At 46.9% G+C, this 19,487-nt stretch overlaps 1 long non-coding RNA gene across 1 annotated transcript; it reads right to left on the bottom strand.

The window, feature by feature from the left end:
* Positions 1-1,795: 1,795 nt before the first annotated feature.
* On the bottom strand, positions 1,796-17,058 carry LOC117436540 (uncharacterized). The gene is made up of 3 exons (XR_004549876.1): positions 17,018-17,058; positions 3,340-3,535; positions 1,796-2,077 (listed from the first exon to the last, which is right to left on the bottom strand). It is a non-coding gene; the product is annotated as an uncharacterized lncRNA (long non-coding RNA).
* Between the last annotated feature and the right edge of the window lie 2,429 nt (positions 17,059-19,487).

Below are 19,487 nucleotides of genomic sequence, written 5' to 3'. Positions count from 1 at the left end.
CAACCTTGCTCATTTTCAGCTTAACTTCTTCCCTCTGAATGAGAATGTGCTTTAAAGCTACACTAAATCAGGAGTGATTAAAGGAAAAGCTTTTCCACACAGTAATTCTGGGGGTGCTGCCTTTGTAAATGAAGAAACAAAACAGACTGAGGGAGGGAACTACATGTAATTGAAACAAAGCTGTCAAATGCTATCCAGAATATATCTTGCTAAAGAATTTAATGCATCTCCACATATATTGGTGAAATAAACGTGCACACACACATTTATAGACACACACACAATGGAAGTCACACCATTTGGCTGATAAATCAATGCTCTAAAGATGTTATCAACAAACACATAAGTACCACTCAGCATCTGTGTTAAAAAAGTCAACCCAGCACTGAACTAGATGAAAAATGATTCCTTAAGTAGGATTATAAACAGGAAATCCTCACTGCATTTAGGGAGGCCCTTCAAGGGTGCTCTTGGCTCTTCCCTATGGGAAACTTCAGAAATTCCCGAGGTCTTACAGGGAAAACACCTGGATGAGGCTGATATTTGCCAGTCTCACTGCACAGACCATTGACATAGGGCACTTTTCTCACCTGGAATCACAGCACAGTGGAAGGTGTCCCCGCCTATGGCAGCAGGTTAGAACTAAATGATGATCTTAAGGTCCTTTCCAACCCAAACCAGCCTGGGATCCCAGAAACAGCAAGCTGATTCCACTGCACTGATTCACAGTGGGTTTGGCAGAGGGGCTGCTGCAGGAGTATGTCTGCAGGACAAGGCAAAGCCAGGCTCTTCCTTGCAGTAGCAGATTTTAGCTCCTCAGATAGACTGAGACAAACCTCCACTCCACGCAGGGTTGCTCCCCTGGCTTCTCCAAAGAACATTCTGGCTTTGCCATGCAAATCTGCCTCAGGCTGACAGTTGCCTGCCTTCCCCAGAGGTTTCCAGTTGGAGAACTGTGGGTGTAATCATTGCCTTGAAACAGCAGATGAGTGACAAGGCCAAGAAAGAAGAGTGAGGAGAAAAAAAGGGAACAGAAAAAAAAGAAGGGAATAGTCAAGGTTCATTGCTGACACATCCTCAGTGGAAACCCTCTCTTCCAGCTTGCCTCCGCTGCGATGACCTGAAAAAGCATCCTCATGGAATTCAATATTTAAAATAGATAACATATATATTTTTATATATAGAAAATTCCAGAGTGAACCTGGACAGGGGGGAGAGATGGGACCATGTGAACCTTCTGGACTTCAACAGGGCCAAGAGTAAGGTCCTGCCTCTGGGTCAGGGCAACCCCCTGCACAAACACAGGCTGGGGGAGACTGGATAGAGCAGCCCTGAGGAGACCTTAGAGCAGCTCCAGTGCCTAAAACGGCTGCAGGAAAGCTGGAGAGGGGCTTGGGACAAGGGCCTGGAGGGACAGGCCAAGGGGAATGGCTTGAACCTGCCCAAGAGAGGGGAGACTGAGCTGAGCTCTTAGGCAGAAGCTGTTCCCTGGGAGGGTGCTGAGGCGCTGGCACAGGGTGCCCAGAGAAGCTGTGGCTGCCCCATCCCTGGCAGTGCTCAAGGCCAGGTTGGACACAGGGGCTTGGAGCAGCTGCTCCAGTGGAAGGGGTCACTGCCCGGGGCAGGGGCTGGAGCTGGAGGAGCTTTAAGCTCCCTTCCAACCCAAACCAGTATAGATTCTATCATTCTAAAATACAACTCCAACCATATCACATACTCTACATCCTCTCATTTTTTTGATTCTTACAGCACACGAACTCATGTTTCCCATAACTTCTTTTATTCAGGAGGCAGAAAGATCAGGGCTATCACATTCTGGATGCTTTCTATGATTTAGGGGCTCATTTTGCTCAGACATAACCCAGGTTTTGCAGGCAGAGAAGCAGGTGCTGGATGCTTAAAGCAACGAGTGACGTCAGTACAGCACTTCTCGAGCATCTCGTGTCAAAACAGTGACTCTTCCCGCTGTCGCTCTGAAGGTCAGAAGCTTCCTCACAGTTGAATTCCCTGCACAAGCAAAGCTGGGCATGCTACTTCATCTTCCAGCCTGCTGACAAGTCTGAATGCCAGAGTCAAGCTGCCATTTGTGGGAGATAAAAAAGGAAGGCAAAACAAAAACAAAACCTTCTTGGCTTTGTCAATCTGTTCCACAGGAGAGCAGGAGCGATTCCGATACAACTGTCATTATGATTCTCTCCCCTCCATCCCCCAAATGAAATTCAAAACACTTTTGAGGAGGAGAAGGAATAAATTAGTATTATAGCTTCTGTTTCTCCCTTCCCTCACCTTGCCTCCCATAGCTAGAATTTTAAGCGCATCTACAAAAAGCCTGTAGCTATTGGCACACTCTCTAGAGAGCAACAAATGAAATAGCAGCAGTTGAGAAAGTTCTTACATCTTTGTATCATATTAAAAAGCCTGTTGCTCTCTCTTTAATTCCAGTTGCATTTAAAACACAAACCTTAACAAATATCAAGGCATTTTTATTGGTTTGTGCTGGAAGGGACCTTAAAGCTCCTCCAGCTCCAACCCCTGCCACGGGCAGGGACCCCTTCCACTGGAGCAGCTGCTCCAAGCCCCTGTGTCCAACCTGGCCTTGAACACTGCCAGGGATGGGGCAGCCACAGCTTCTCTGGGCAGCCTGTGCAGGCGCCTCAGCACCCTCCCCAGGAACAACATCTTCCTTATCTCCAACCTGAACTTCCCCTGTTTCAGTTTGAACCCATCACCCCTTGTCCTATCACTACAGTCCCTAATGAACAGTCCCTCCCCAGCATCCTTGCAGCCCCCTTCAGACACTGGAAGCTGCTCTGAGGTCTCCATGCAGCTTCTCTTCTCCAGGCTGAACAGCCCCAACTCTCTCAGCCTGTCTCCATACAGGAGCTGCTCCAGCCCCAATCATCCTCATGGCCTCCTCTGGACTTGCTCCAACAGTTCCATGTCCTTCTTATGTTGGGGACACCAGAATTGCACACAGTGTTGCAAATGGAGTCTCCCCAGAGCCCAGCAAAATGGGAGAATCCCCTCCCTGAGCTGCTGCTCACACTCTGGGGGTGCAGCCCAGCACACAGAGGGGGTTCTGGGCTCAAGTGCACACTGAAGCCAGGTCATGGGGAGCTTTCTACCACCCAGCACCCGTAAGTCCTTCTCCTCAGGCTGCTATGAATCACTTCTCTGCCCAACCTGTAGCTGTGCCTGGGACTGCCCCCACCCAAATTACACAGAATACGTTTTGTCATCACCAGTTCTCACTAAAACAAGCCAAATCCATGTTAGGGACTGATTTAATAGTATAATCCTAATCATTCAGCAGTTAAACCAAGGCAGCTTTGACCATACCCATTTGTAAGCCATGTGCTGTATCTCCAGGAGACTGCCTTCTAGATACTTCTGCTGAAGGCAACACTCCTTCCTCCAGGGTAGGGAACTCTGTCAAGTCGTTTCTATCACCAGTCAGGCCAAGCTTGGTCTCTGAGGCAGCAGTTAACCGGCTGACATCCACTTCTGCAGGGAGCTGATACCATGACTCAATTCCCTAAGGACAGGTAGGAGAAAACAGAAGTGCTCAGGCATGAAGAAAGCTTTATAAGACACATTTCCAAAGGATGAAGTTGTGAAACAATGGAAGTATTGCTTCTAAATCATATTTTATTTCATATATACTCAGATTTTAATGCAAAAGAATATGATGCACTATGAACTGCTGAAGTCCAGACTCAGTTCCCACTACCACCCGAGTTGCCACTATCTGACCACTAGCCTCCCATCACTTTGAAACTCAAGCTCCAGATCCTGCCACTGCAGATGACTTGTGCCAAAATAGAATGAAATCTCCCACTTAGAAAGAGGAATCCTGACCCGGACAAACACTTCAGCAGGTTACTGGTTCAGTCCAGCTCCAGACACTAACTGGTAAAGATGGTTTGCATTGTACAAATGGGGATTAACATGCACAAGAGTTTGATTTGTCTCTAAGTGAAGTTTCTAGTTACAGGATACTGAGTTCACACAAACAATGCTCAAGAATCCAAGCCAATTGGTTACTATATTTAAAGACAGACTTCCAGTTCATGCTCAAATGGAAAGGAGCATCTTTGGTTCACATTATTCATTAAAGAATTAGCATTGGGATCACTGGGAAGTAATTAAACCAGCTAAACTTTAATTACAGAAGAGGCACAGACCAGCTTTCAGTGCAGAGAATTGAGAAGATCAATAAAACAACCCATCATTATCAGTATCTATAATTATATGCTAATATAAGCAAGAAAGCATCCCACTGAGTTGATAGTAGTACAGCATCATTGCTACTTAATAGCTGCAAGCTTTTCTACCTTTTAAAGCACCATTAAGTTACCAAATGTTACTTTTCACATCAGAAACTTGATATGAACCATATGTTTTGCACAAGATTCTTCTCATCATTTTGTGTCCTGGGTTCAACAGCAGCAGTCATTCTTCTCCTTAGTAGCAGTGCAGTGCTGTGGTTTTGACTTTCAGCCTGGGAACAGCGCTGATAACACCAATGGTTTTAGTTGTTGCTAAGTCATGTTTAGTCAGACCAAAGACTTTGAGTCTCATGCTCTACCAGAGAGGAGGGGAAGCCAGGAGGAAGCAGAGACAGGACACCTGACCCAAACTAGCCAAAGAGGTATTCCATACCATAGCACGTCATGCCTGGTATAGAAACTGGGGACAGTTACAAGGAAGGGTCAGATCACTGCTCGTTCGGGCTGGGTATCGGTCGGCGGGTGGCGAGCAGCTGTATTCTCTTCCCTTGTTATTTCCCCTATCATTGTCATTATTGGTGGTAGCAGCAGTGGTTTGAGTTATACCTTAGTTACTGGACTGTTCTTATCTCAACCCATGGGAGTTACATCCTTTTGATTCTCCTCCCCATCTCTCTGGGAGCAGGGTGGGGGGGTAGAAGAGGGGGGAGTGAGCTGCATGGCTGACTGGGCTTAAACCACGACAATTTGGAAATACAAGTTTTTATCAATTAAGTTCTTTCAAAACAATTGTGATCTTATGCAATTCTCAGGGTAATCAAATACTTGGCAGCACATCCAGCAGACAGAAGTGTGACTATGGTTGGACTTGATGATCTTAAAGGTCTTTTGCAATCTAGCTGATTTCATCCCTGGCAGTGTTCAAGACCAGGTTGGATGAAGCCTTGGGTGATATGGTTTAGTGTGGGGTGTCCCTGCCCATGGCAGGGGGGTTGGAACTGGATGATCTTAAGTTGCTTTCCAATCCTAACTATTCTATGATTCTATGATTCTATGACTGTATCCTGAGGCAAGTACAGATTTCCTTAATCACACACTGAACACGTCATTAAAACCAAGGTCTGAAAGGAATCAGAGCTCACACAGATTAGAGCATAACTCTGTACTAACATCCAAATTGGGGGCTGGAACTGGATGATCTTAAAGTCTTTTCCAACCCAAACCATTCTATGATTCTATTTTGAAGTAGACAGATCTGAAAACTCTTAAGAGGCAGTAGCAGGACCAGGGTTACAGCAAATTACAAATGGAAACTAGCTCAAAGATAGTGTTGTGATGAAAATACTACACTAGGTTTATACTAGTGTATATCTGAGGATTATAGCCTGAAAACAGAAAAACAACAAAAAACAATCATTGAACAACTGGGGATTCAGTTTTCATAGAATCACAGAATGGATTACATAATCTCCTCTCAGTTTAAAGCCATTCCCCTTGGCCTGTCCCTCCAGGCCCTTGTCCCAAGCCCCTCTCCAGCTTTCCTGCAGCCCCTTTAGGCACTGGAGCTGCCCTGGGCTCTCCCCTTCAGGAGCCTTCTCTTGTCCAGGCTGCCCCAGCCCAGCTCTCTCAGCATGGCTCCAGAGCAGAGCTGCTCCAGCCCTCGCAGCAGCTCCATGGCCTCCTCTGGCCTCTCTCCAGCAGCTCCACGTCCCTCTTGTGCTGCTGCCCCAGAGCTGGAGGAGGGCTGCAGGGGGGGTCTCCCCAGAGCACAGCAGAGGGGCAGGATCCCCTCCCTAAGCTGCTGCTCACCCAAACTTCCAGAATTTCAGCACCATTTGCCACCATAAATCCTTCCACCAAACAGCATCACTGAAACAAGCACACAACAGAACTGTTCATAGAGGTCAATGTCAAGTACATTACCTGGAATTCATGAGTATTTTTGTCCAAGTTGAGAAGAGCTGTAGCACTCAAAAGGAAAATGTTCATTATTGATCCTGTACAAATCACACCGGTGAAACTGGGGCTCAACCAGGCAGAACCTACTCATCTCAATTAATTCCCTGCACAAAATAAGTTTGTTTGGGCTTTGTAGAGGGACTCAACATAATAATGGCAGCCTGTATGCATATATTCAATCCCTCTTGCATTCCCCTGGCTCCTGTTGTTCACACTAATCAACTAAAAGAAGGAGCACTAAAATATGTGTGACAATAGCTCGAAAGGTAAAAGCTTTCCAGTAGCTGTTTGGTAATTTAATTAAGGCCTGTTATAGAATATTTGGATTTACAATGTGCATCTTCAGAAAAGGGCAATTTTATTAATCCAGCTGGAAATGAACAGTTGGGTAAAGGACTGGGTGTGATTAGAAAAGCCATTCCAAAAACAGGTACTGATTGTATTTAGATACACTGAGCCGAGCTGATGGAGTGGGTGGTGTAGAGGGTATCAGAAGGGATGAGTAATGACAGCATTCAAGATGCACACAATGAACAAAACACTACACAAGCCAACTGTGCATGTTATGTGCAGGTTACTCTTCAGTCTCCCCTTTTTATATCGACCTTCTTCAGCCTGTGGTCAGATATTTCTCTCCAAAGCATTTAGTTACTCGTGTACCTGTCAACCACTTCAGTTATAATCCCTTTTCTGTGCTGCAGCACTGGCATCACAGCATTCCCTCACTCTAGCCACCAGCATGGAGAGGAGCACTTGGCATGAAGAGAATTCCTCAGTTCCCAAAGTTTCCTGATTAATCTGCTTTCAGAGAGAAACCGGCTACCTAAAGATAATAATATCATTAAACCTTAAAGCCAAGCTTTCCATTTGACCCTTTTTTTTCATACAGTTTCAATGCATCTGGTATGGTATATTCAAATAACATGAAAAATATATCATCTGAACAGATTCGTTCTACCTGTAGCTTCATATGTTAATCTTTTACCAAAATCTTTGATGATAGAATGAATAAGAAAAGCACAATTCACTCTCAGCTGGAGTCAGAAAGAAAATTCCTTGGAGGGTTCCCCAAGCCTTAGGCAAATGGGGCTCCAAGGGGGGTACAGAAGGATAAAGTCCAAGTGAGCTCCACTCTGGGGAAGTTTTCATCCCAGAAGTACTTCCCCCTCCCCAATACTCCCTGAACACTCAGTGTTTAAACCCCATTCATAGAATCATAGAATAATTAAGGTTGGAAAGGACCTTAAGATCATCCAGTTCCAAACCCCTTGCCATGGGCAGGGACACCTCACACTAAATCTCCCATTCTAATCTCCCATTAGAATTTCAAATAGGTTTGACAAGACTTATTTGGGGGAACAGAGCCAGAAGTGTACCATATGCAGAATTATCCAGAAGGAATTCTAATGAGTTATGATGCAATTACTACAAATAGCAACATTCCAGAAGATTCAGAGTACAGTTATATCCAGTGCTACCAAAGGCTGAGATACTCGGTCGCCCAAAAGAGCAGGAAGGAATTGTAGTACTACTACTATTGCTGAGATCATTCAAGTAGCACCTTCCATGCAAAGGCCCCAAAATGTTTTATCAGCACTGATTCACACCATGACTTTAGAGTGTGCCTGATAAATATTTATCTTCCTGTTGTACACCAAGTTCCCCTAGTGTTCAACAACACAGCAGATCAGCAGCACAGCTCATCCGCTGAGTACTCCGATCAGCCCATAGTGGCACGTGTCTTACTTGATGCTCTAAAATCTCATCTGTCTTTGCCTGCAAGTTGTGAGAGAACGTCAAAAAGAACAACTACAGCATCATGAGCCAAGGAGATTAAAGCATGAATGAGAGCATGAAATCAGATAATAGAATGGTTTGCGCTGGAAGGGACATTAAAGCTCATCCAGCTCCAACCCCTGCCATGGGCAGGGACCCCTTCCACTGGAGCAGCTGCTCCAAGCCCCTGTGTCCAACCTGGCCTTGAACACTGCCAGGGATGGGGCAGCCACAGCTTCTCTGGGCACTCAGCACCCTCCCAGGGAAGAGCTTCTGCCTAAGAGCTCATCTTAATCTCCCCTCGAGCAGGTTCAAGCCATTCCCCTTGGTCTGTCCCTATAGACCCCTATCAAAAGGGAGATTGAGAAGCTCTTCCCTGTGAGGTTGGTGAGGTGCTGGTGCAGCTTGAGCTACCCAGGTAACAGGAGGACCTTACGGAAAGATGATCGGTTCCTGAAGTCAAATACTTCCCACACAAGTCAGATTCTCCTGCTACCACCCAAGTTTGGTTTACGTTTTCACATAACAAATGCCCCAGAAGTGGCAGTGCTTCAGGCCCACACACTCCTCAGCGGCAGCTTCTCCTGCTTCCTCATGGATTTAGCATTGCTCTTGAAATGAACCTGATGCACATTAACCAAACACCAGAAAGAATCTCTCCTTTTCCAAGAGAACCAAGCCACTGGGACCTGGGGGTTTGCAGGGGAAGGAAGCAAACAAACAGCAGCATGTTCAGCTTCGTTATTTCCTGCTTAATCCTCATAGCAAAGAGCAGTATTAAGGAATCAGCATAAAGGAAGAAATCTACTACATATTAGGACTGTGTGCACCATGGTACATAAAGCAGTTGCAAGCAACACGTTAGGGTTTAGTAAATTAGTATAATCATCTCTGAGGGCTTCCATGTAATTAAACTCAAATGAAGAACATTTACCAAGGTTTTTCTTCCTGAGATCCAATATATCAAAGATAGATTTTGCTGCTAAATCCATAATGAGAGGAAAAGACAAAAATAAAGCTGAACAACTACAACCACCCCCACACAACACAGTGCTATTAACTTAAATGGTAGCAACAGCAATTCCTGTTGGGTATTAATTGATGCTACATTTCATAGAAAGAAAGAGGAATGCTTCTCAGGTTTGAAACGTGAGTAGCCAGACTCAGCGTTCCTTACTGTGTTCTGACCCACGCAGCAATGGAAATATCATAGTTAAAATGTCACATAAGGAAAGGCAGCACAACAAAAAGACAGGTCTTGTGTTGAGCAACCTGGTCTAGTGAAAGGTGTCCCTGCCTGTGGCAGGGGGATGGAACTGGATGATCTTGGAAGGTCCCTTACAACCCAAACCAGCCTGTGATTCTAACCACAAAGAAAAAGATCTAGAGAGATACAAATCATAGAGTCAACTAGGTTAGTAAAAACCTTTAAGATTATCAGGTCCAACCATGAAAGTCCCATTATATAGAATCAATCACAGAATCATAGAAGAGTTAGGGTTGGAAAGGACCTTAAGATCATCCAGTTCCAGCCTCCCCATCATGGGCGGGCTCACACTAAACCATGGTGCCCAAGGCTCTGTCCAACCTGGCCTTGAACACTGCCAGGGATGCTGCATTCACAACTTCCCTGGGCAACCCATTCCAGTGCCTCAGCACCCTCACAGTAAAGAATTTCTTCCTTATATCCAATCTAAACTTCCCCTGATTAAGTTTCAACCCATTACCCCTTGTCCTGTCACTACAGTCCCTAATGAATAGTCCCTCCCCAGCATCCCTGTCAGCCCCCTTCAGATACTGGAAGGCTGCTATAAGGTCTCCACGCAGCTTCTCTTCTCCAGGCTGAACAGCCCCAATATGGGAAAGAACTCCCTAGATAAACAGTTCTAAAAGTGTGACCTTCTCAAAACATCATACATTTGGGGATGTAGGGACAGGCCAAGGGGAATGGTTTTAACCTGCCCAAGAGAGGGGAGACTGAGCTGAGCTCTTAGGCAGAAGCTGTTCCCTGGGAGGGTGCTGAGGCGCTGGCACAGGGTGCCCAGAGAAGCTGTGGCTGCCCCATCCCTGGCAGTGCTCAAGGCCAGGTTGGACACAGGGGCTTGGAGCAGCTGCTCCAGTGGAAGGGGTCCCTGCCCGTGGCAGGGGTTGGAGCTGGATGGGATTTAAGGTCCCTTCCAACACAAACCAGTCTGGGATTCTATGAAATACACTAATTTCTTTCAAATACTTCATTTTGTCTCATTTCTCCCTCCTAAAACAAAATAATAAAAATCTGAGGTTCATGGCTAATTCAGTATAAATCAGTGTTTCACTTCCCTTACCCATCTGAACATGCAGCTGGAAAACAGGCAGCAGAGCTCAGGACCAACTCTTTACACCTTAGGAAGCACTTGTATCAAATTAAGGTGATCACTAACAATGCAGGTGGATCCTACTCCGATCTTGCCTTTGCTGCATTTCATCTTGCTAACTCCAGGACTTATTTTTCCCCATCTGCTAAGAACAATCCCCATTCTGACCATTTAGCACAGCTTTATTGACTTATTCATTAGGTCTCACCATCTACTAACCAAGTATTTCCATTGATGAATCACGTAACAGGAAGAAGCCAGGAAAAATCATCAAAAGCTGCACCTGAAATGCCTTCCAAACATGCTGCGTATTTTCTTAGTTCATCCCAAGATCAAAAACACTTGTGAGGCCATGATACCATCATACTTCACCACCTCTTCAGCTACTGGATCACTGACTCTCAAAGGTGGCCATAAACCAGGCTTGAATTAAGCTGTTTGTAACAGTCCCGCTGGGTATTTTCTTTCTCTATTTCAAGTGTTTTCAAATAGTTTGTTCTAAATCCTTCCATTTCTGAGCTTTCATGTTCTACTCCTAGTGGATAAAGAAGCATACAACAGAAAACCCACAATTAATGAATAATTAAACTTCTATTTCAGACAAGGATGAATTTGATTGTCTGTATGTACAATTAAATACAGACACAGAGAAGTCTCCATCCTACAAATCCCAGGCACATTTGCTTGTAACTGGACCCAAAGGATGTACCACTGAAATCCTCTCACTAGAGGTTCCTTCGGAGCTATACAACTCATACTACCCTCCAAATGGTTCTAGTTTTGCTTTGTCCATTGGCTTATGTTCAAACATTACTGGATAATGACTTTTTAAAAGCTATAAAAGCTGTCACAAAACCTAAATTAAGGTTTTCAGCCTGTATCGTGGGTCTTACCCCAATGTGGGAAGGCTGAGGAAGAAGGAAGCCAAGGTGTGAGCTTGCACTCTCACCTGCATGTACTGACAGTGCAGTGTGAGCCTCATGCCACTTGGAGTCAGCAACACTGCAGGGCAATGACTGCCCCAATGCAGAGGAAGAGCAAATAGGGAGAAACAAGTGCATCTTTACAGCTAAACCATGGAGTCAGCCACCCTGTCCCTGAGGATTAAAGGAACTATTGTGCCAGAACAGAGACAATGTAGGTCACAGTTTTATATCCACCTGCTCATTTCATGGAGCACTTATTGGCTTGTAATGAAGGGCTGAGGAAAAGCAAAGTGAATGCTGTGCAAAAAAAGGCATTTCAGAGGCTATATGCAGGCTCAGAATTCCCTTCATGCTACATCAGTGCAACTGCATCTCACAATAACCCAACAACTCCATGTATCGTAGCTTTATAGTCTGAATCAACCCTGCTTCAGCACACAATAAACTGTGTGGGGTAGGCTGAAATCATTCTAGAAAGGTGATTTTAGACAATAAAATTTAGTTTTTGGGTTTGGTTGCTTTGTTACACAATAAACACTGAATTTATATTTACACAATAGACACTGACAGTGCAAATGCTGCTGTCACACAACTTGGAATCTATCAAAAATAGTAGTTTCCACTGTCAACTTTCTAACATCAATAGATTGAGCTGAGCTCTTAGGCAGAAACTCCTCCCTGGGAGGGTGCTGAGGTGCTGGCACAGGGTGCCCAGAGAAGCTGTAGCTGCCCCATCCCTGGCAGTGCTCAAGGCCAGGTTGGACACAGGGGCTTGGAGCAGCTGCTCCAGTGGAAGGGGTCCCTGCCCCTGGCAGGGGTTAGAACTGGATGAGCTTTAAGGTCCATTCCCACCCAAACCACTCTGGGATTACCTCTATGGAATGTCTCAAAACACATGGAAAATTCATCACTGCTGATCTGCAATGACTCTCCCAAGAATGCAGGGCTACCAAGGCTGGCAGCACTCTGTTCAGCCACACCCCAGCCATGGGCACTGAACGCAATCTGAAAGCTGATTACTGTAATACATACTAATGCCTGAATCAGAAGTTTTATTCAGGTAATCAGGGTATAACTGAAGTTAAGGGACCTCTGGATGTCACCTAAGCCAACCTGCTCCTCAAGGCAGGACTAACTTCCAGGCTAGATCAGATTCCTCTGGCCTCATCCTCTCAGCTTCTATTTCTAAGCATGAAGGCTCCATCACCTTTGTGGAGTCCTGGTCCAGCACTTCACCATCTTCTTCATATAAAAGAATTTCCCTATCTCCAGTTAGAACTTCTCCTTACTGTAACACATCGCCAGTGCTGCTTGTCCTGTCACTGTGCATCTCCAAGAGTCCTTTGCCTCTCCTAAATCCCTCTTCCATCAGAAAAGCACCATTACCAGACCCTCACCTTCATCCTCCTCCTTCCAGACAGACAAACCCAACCTCTGCAGCTTCTCTTCACACACCACATGCTCCAGCCTGACCATCTTGGTGGCCTCCACCAGTCTCAATCCACAGTGCTGACCTCTTGCTTGTACTGGCAGCCCAGAAGAAGAGAGAAGATCCAGCTGTGGCCCAGAGGAGGGAATATTCAGTTCCCTCAGCTGTTAATTATGCTTCCATTAATGCAGTCCAATGCATGGATAGCTTTCATTGTAGAGTGCTCTGTCACCTAACATTCAACTTGCTGCCCACAGACCTTCAGGCTCTTCTCTAAAGGGCCACCAGTCAGTGCTGATGTCCAGGGATGCTCTTTCATGGGAAAAATCCTCTGTATTTTTTCATAGCTGAACCTCATGAGATTGCTCCTGGGCCATTAATCCATCTTGCCAAGGTCCCTCTGCATGGCAGCACCACCCTCCAATGTATCATCCACTCCCTCCAATGTGGTGTCATCCACTGAGTGCATCCCCCATCCACCAAGGACACCAGTGGTGATGTGACACAGCATTAGCCTAAGGACTGACCTCCAGAGGAACACCACCAGTTGGATTTTGATCATCTGACTGGTCAAACTGGACAGTAGTTCTTCAGGTCCTCTTACCTGCCCTTCTTGAAAAAGGGTATAACATCAACCTTCCTGCAGTTATTACAACCTCCTCCCAGTCATCACAACCTTCCAAAGATGATAGAAAGGGGCCACCAGCCAGCTCAACCACTCCATCAGATACATCCCATCCAGCCATATGGGTTATGTATGTCCATCTTACCTAAACAGCCACTTCCATAAGCTTCCACCACACTAGGCACTACTCACCTACAAGCTCTTCTACCAGGCATGCAGAGTAAAGAGGAAGATCAAAATGAAACTACAGGTTTATCCTATTTCCTGGTAACTCTTGCTGTTAATTCAGAACTAATTAGTTTGGGTTTCGTAGAGCAGCTCAGTCAGAGGGGACCTCACAGATCATCTAGCCCAGTCTCTCCTGGGAAAGGCAGTGTAGATGAAAGCCTAATTTGCAGTTACAAGAACATACTAAATTCCCAACGTGCAACCACTGCTACAGCCACCTCAGCAGCCTAACAGCTAATAATGACAACTTCACTTTCCCACAGGCAACAAGCTCTTCTCTGCTTATTGCAAATAAAGACAAAATTCAGCTTCACATAAGGTAGCTTGGCCATTTTTTTCCCATTCCTGGGCAAAAAGAACCCTTAATTGCTTGCTGTCCAAATCCTAACTCCAACAGAAGCACTTAACAGTGCTCCTGAGCGCTTTATGTAATGAGAAGGTCAGCTACTCCTTTACATGCTCATGTTTGGGCCACTGGAAAAGCAGATTTTGAATCATTTTTTGTTAGTTTGTTTTGATCCTAGTTCCAAGAGCTGTAATTGTGTTGTGCTGTCCTCTGAGCTTTAAGAAAATGCTCATTCCTTTCTCTTCTCCACACTAAACTAGCACTGAAATAAAAGGTGCCTCTGTCAGTACATACTTTGATGCTTCTACTTAGCTTTGAAAAAGAAAAAGGAGATAGAAAAAGTTCTATTATTGACTTCCTGGGATGCAGATGGCAATTTGCAGCATTGAAGAATGGGAACCAAAGCCTTGATCCTCTTGTATCTTATTTGTAATACTTAATGCTTAGCTAAATGCAGGATCATTAAGTTTACAGGACTCCTGTCATCCTCGTAATCAAAAATAACCTGAAAGAGGGAACAGACAAAGTATTTTCACTGATAAAACAAGAAAGAGCACACACAGTGCAAAGTATCACTGTGCTGGTTAAAGAATTACTTTTCACTCTGATGCCATAAGTTCCATAATGCCTCTAAGTTATCATCAATGGCACTTTGGCAGGAAGATATCCCAGTCTCTTTTCAGTAAGCACAAACTTGAGGTAAGAGTTAAGTAGATGTTTCTTAAGGCAATTTTAAGCATAATTACACAGTCCATGGCCTAGCTGTTGTAATATGTGACAAAACTACACAGAGGCAATAACATCTTAGCCAAGCACAGCACACAGGTCACATCTTTCCACAGGTGAGCTGAGGTTCACTGATTTATGAGGCACTCATGAAACCACAGCATTGCATGGCACAAAATACAAACATCATGTTTCAGTGTTATTCTCTCTTTCTCAATTGAAATTAGAGCTAAAATAGTCTCTTGCAGTAGAAATAGGCACTAAAGGTGTAAGAGGAGCCATACTACAACAGGAATAAGACTGTTTGGCCTACTATCTGTCTGCACCTGCATCCCCTTGACCCAGAAGAACAGCAGCACATCAGCAGCAAGCTTGGCTCAGCTCCATCGGGTATTCCCAGAGCTGAGCTCTGGTTGTCAGAGCAGCAATTAACCACAGCACAAAACACAGACAAGGAAGCAACCAACGGCCACTGTGAAACAGCCAAACTGACACCTAAAAAGGATCAAAACAACAGGCCTGTGATAGATACCCCATCCCTGGCAGCGTTCAAGGCCAGGCTGGATGGGGCTTGGAGCAACTGGTCTAGTGGAAGGTGTCCCTGCCCGCGGCAGGGGGTTGGAACTGGATGAGCTTTAAGGTAAGAAGCAAGAGGCAAAGACACCAGTCTATAACATCATATACAACTTTGAAACATGAAGTGTGAAACTGGCCTGTATGTCAGCACTCAAATCAACTTATTTTCCACTTAGATACAAAATACACACATTAGCAAAAGAGCCTGGCCTTCTATTCCCTGCAAATCAGCCTGCCTGAAAACACATGGTGAAGGTCCTTCAGCAGAAGACTTTTGGAAACTGAACTAAGACTACTCAGAGTTCCCACATTCACACATTCATTATTTCCAGACTTGCCTTTAACATGTCATATTTACTCACATGTCTGTTTCCATTCTTTGGTTCAGTTTCTATTATTTTTCCTGTTAAGATTGAAGCCTGCAGCCATCCATGGTTTTTCCCAGGAACATAAATAAAGGCTGATATGGCATCTACCAAGGGTTACCACGTGGCTGTCGTGCATCCAAGTTCCGAGCTCTGAGAGGGAGGTTTGGAGTGAGCACCATCTCATAACTACTCATTCTGGGTTCTCCTCTTACACGCTTCCTAATGCAGAACTGACACCCATAAACATCTCCAGACCCAAGTGTCCATCACCAGCTCTTAAAATACCCTGCACAAATATGCTTCCCAACAGCTTCATAGAATCCCAGATTGGTTTGGGTTGGAAGGGAGCTTAAAGCTCCTCCAGCTCCAACCCCTGCCACGGGCAGGGACCCCTTCCACTGGAGCAGCTGCTCCAAGCCCCTGTGTCCAACCTGGCCTTGAGCACTGCCAGGGATGGGGCAGCCACAGCTTCTCTGGGCACCCTGTGCCAGCGCCTCAGCACCCTCCCAGGGAACAGCTTCTGCCTAAGAGTTCAGCTCAGTCTCCCCTCTCTTGGGCAGGTTCAAGCCATTCCCCTTGGCCTGTCCCTACAGGCCCTTGTCCCAAGCCCCTCTCCAGCTTTCCTGCAGCCCCTTTAGGCACTGGAGCTGCTCTGGGCTCTCCCCTTCAGGAGCCTTCTCTTGTCCAGGCTGCCCCAGCCCAGCTCTCTCAGCCTGAGCAAGAGTGAGAACTTGTGCAGCTGCTACAAGCCCTGTGCACCTCTGGAAACCACCATGAGAAAAGCAGCACACTGCAGATGCCAGAACAGTGAAACACCACAGGGAAGAAGCTTCCCACTGCTTTCAGAAGGGACAAAGTCAGGAAGACACTAACTCGAGGACGCGGTAGGATGCACTGGGACACACAGGCTCACCATGGCTGTCCTCTTCCCCATCTCCAGCACAGGCAGGTATGAGCCTTAGGAGATAAATGGCTCCACCGAGGCACTCCAGTCCCAGTGGCTCCGAGTTGCCAACAGGGTTACAGACCAAGCCTGCTGCACCCCTGCCTTGGTCTCTAACCCTCTCCAGGGCAGAATAAGGCACAAAGGAAACAGGACAGCCACACACCCCCTCCTCCCATGAGGAGATAAGGAAGCAGACCGGTTACATCCACCCTTCTCCCAGAGGATAACACAGGGAATGGCTAGGAATCCAGCCGGTCACTTCCCTCCTTTTCTCCAGCAGATAAGAAGAGGGCTCTGGTCAGTTTCATCCCCTTCTGTGAGGCGCAACAACCACCATCCACAGCCCCTTCCCACAGCACAACCTGCTCAATTTCCACCACACTCCCGCTGAGAGCATAAACACAACTGAACCCCTCCACTCCTCCAGGCCAGACACGGCGTGAAGGGCTCCTCAGAGCTGCCAGCACCTCTCTGACACGTTACCCCCGAACCCCGCCTGCCCCATGCCCTCCTCGGCCTCCATACTCACAGGCACCCGCTCCTCCCGGGCCTCCATAGCCTCAACCCGCCCGCCCTGGCTCTCCTCACGCCGAGCCCGCCCCGCCCTTGCGCGCATGCGCCGCCACCCTAGCAACGCGCCCCGTTGTTAGGGACTCACTGCCGGGTCCCTGTTCCCCTCCCGCCCCCGCGCATGCGCAGTGGCGCCCCGAGCGGCAGTTGGTGGATGGGGCGGGGCTGAGGGGGGGGCGGGGCTTCATTTTGGCGCGCAAAGGGGGGGAGAGTGCCCGGATGTTCAGCGGAGCGTGAGGGGAATGGGGATGGGGATGGGGATGGGGATGGGGATGGGGATGGAATAGAATAGAATAGGAATAGGACGGGAATGGGAATGGGGATAGGAATGGGAATGGAAATGGAAATGGGAATGGGAATGGGAATAGGAATGGGGATGGGGATGGGAATGGGAATGGGAATGGGGATAGGAATGGGAATGGGAATGGGAATGGGGTCTCCACACCGAAGCCGGCCTCGGAGCTATCCGCTGGGTCAGGGTGATGTGGAAGCGGCTGCGCAGTGAGCGGGGATGGATGTGAATAAGGGGTTTCAAAGGGGTTTCAAAGGGGTGTGATGGCTGCGTGCTTTTGCTGTGGTAAAGGGTGGTGTTCCCTGCTCCTGCGTGCCGGTGTGCTCATGGAGGGGATATACCTGGCGATAGTGAGGTGAGCACAGGGTCCTAGATGGGTTTGGGTTGGAAAGGACCGTAAGATCATCCAGTTCCAACGTGTGCCAGCACCTCAGTACCCTCACAGGGAAGAACTTCCTTAGATCGGACATGAATCTGTCCCATTTACGCCATAACCCATTACCCATTGTCCTATCTTGTAACCCTGATGAAGGGAAGTGCTCCTTCTGCAGGGTCTTATCCTTAGATAAAGGGCAGAAGCTGTTCCCTGTGAGGGTGCTGAGGCGCTGGCACAGGGTGCCCAGAGAAGCTGTGGCTGCCCCATCCCTGGCAGTGCTCAAGGCCAGGTTGGACACAGGGGCTTGGAGCAGCCGCTCCAGTGGAAGGGGTCCGTGGCCATGGAACTGGATGAGCTTTAAGGTCCCTTCCAGCCTGAACTGGTCTGGGATTCTATAGTGTTGGCATTACCAAGGAATACTGTGCAATTCCCAGTGAGAAGCCCATTCACCTTACTCAGACCTCTCCACCACACTGGTGTTCTGTCAGTGCTGCTTTGCCAGGGACTGTTTTCCCAGTTGGACTGGCAAAGGGCAGGCCCCAGTTTTGGGGATGAGATGAGCCTCTGAAGGACCCCTTTATGCCTGGGTCTGGACACCCTGCACTCATCCACTGCTTCCCTTTGGGTGCCATGGAGGAAGGAGGAGCTCTGCTTTTCCCCTAACACAGCCATAATGCCCCCTCCGTGGCATTCAGTGCTAACGCTTTATGTTTCACTACCTGTCAACAAGGGTGAGGAAGGAATTCCCCTTAAAACCACAACCTTCCAGCTGTATTTGATGTACTTACCTTCCTCTACAGCACTAAGAGCTGGTGACAGTCGAAGCTGGAGCAGCACAAGATGCAGCTCATTGATCTGGTGGGGAGCTGACAGTCCTTCCCTACACCTCAAGAGCTACAGAGGAGTGAGAGGAGTCCCCATGGTCAGGTACTGCAGCTTCACAACCTGTGTTGCACAGGCAGGATGCCATTTAATCATTCATAAAGTTATTGAGCTCCTTCTCAAAAGCAATTAAGCTTCTGTGCGGTTGGCATGAGCAATACGTCCAGCTGTCCATGTGGATATAGCTCCAGACTGTCCATAGAAGCCAATGAAAAAGGGAGAAGCTGAAGCACACTAACAAATAAAAGCTCCTCCATAACGTTTTCTGGCTCTGGAGTTATTTATTCCCCTCGTAGCTGTTATCAGCCATGTATCCAACGTAACATCTCCCAAAAGGCAGCGTGCATGTTCATTTTTGTCTGCATTAATTCCACACTGAATGGGGTGTTAATTCCACAGTGGATACATGGGAATGCTGAAGTACGTCAAGGCAAAACATTCCTTCAAATAATTAAAGCTCTGACAAGAAAATGCAGCTTCAGATCCAAACCCATCTCCTGTTACAGATGCAATTAAATGTGTTGGAATTAGACTGATGGTTTATGCACAGCCTCAAAATCAACACCTCATAACTCAGGAGTGAGGCTTAAGAAAGAAGCACATAGGGGGTGTGTGCCTGGGTGATGGGGTGAGGAAGAGGAATGGGAAAGGAAATATCGCTGCAAGAAGCAGAGATTCCATGTTTGCTTTCCCTGGGAAACACAAGGAATAGCCTGCTTGATTTCACTGCCATTTCTCCCTCATTACAGCAGCGCAGGGAGCAGGATTGAGCCCGTAGCACTAATAACAGTCCCAAATGTCATCTGTGACATTAGCCTTTCTCAGCTGCGAGTGACTGAAGGGCCCCTCTTGTCACACAATACAGGAATTCAGTCATTC

Source organism: Melopsittacus undulatus, chromosome 7 (genome assembly GCF_012275295.1).
Source record: "Melopsittacus undulatus isolate bMelUnd1 chromosome 7, bMelUnd1.mat.Z, whole genome shotgun sequence".
In the NCBI taxonomy this organism is placed as follows: Eukaryota; Metazoa; Chordata; class Aves; order Psittaciformes; family Psittaculidae; genus Melopsittacus; species Melopsittacus undulatus.
The sequence above is the reverse complement of the archived record's forward strand: the minus strand, read 5'-3'. Positions and strand labels throughout refer to the sequence as shown.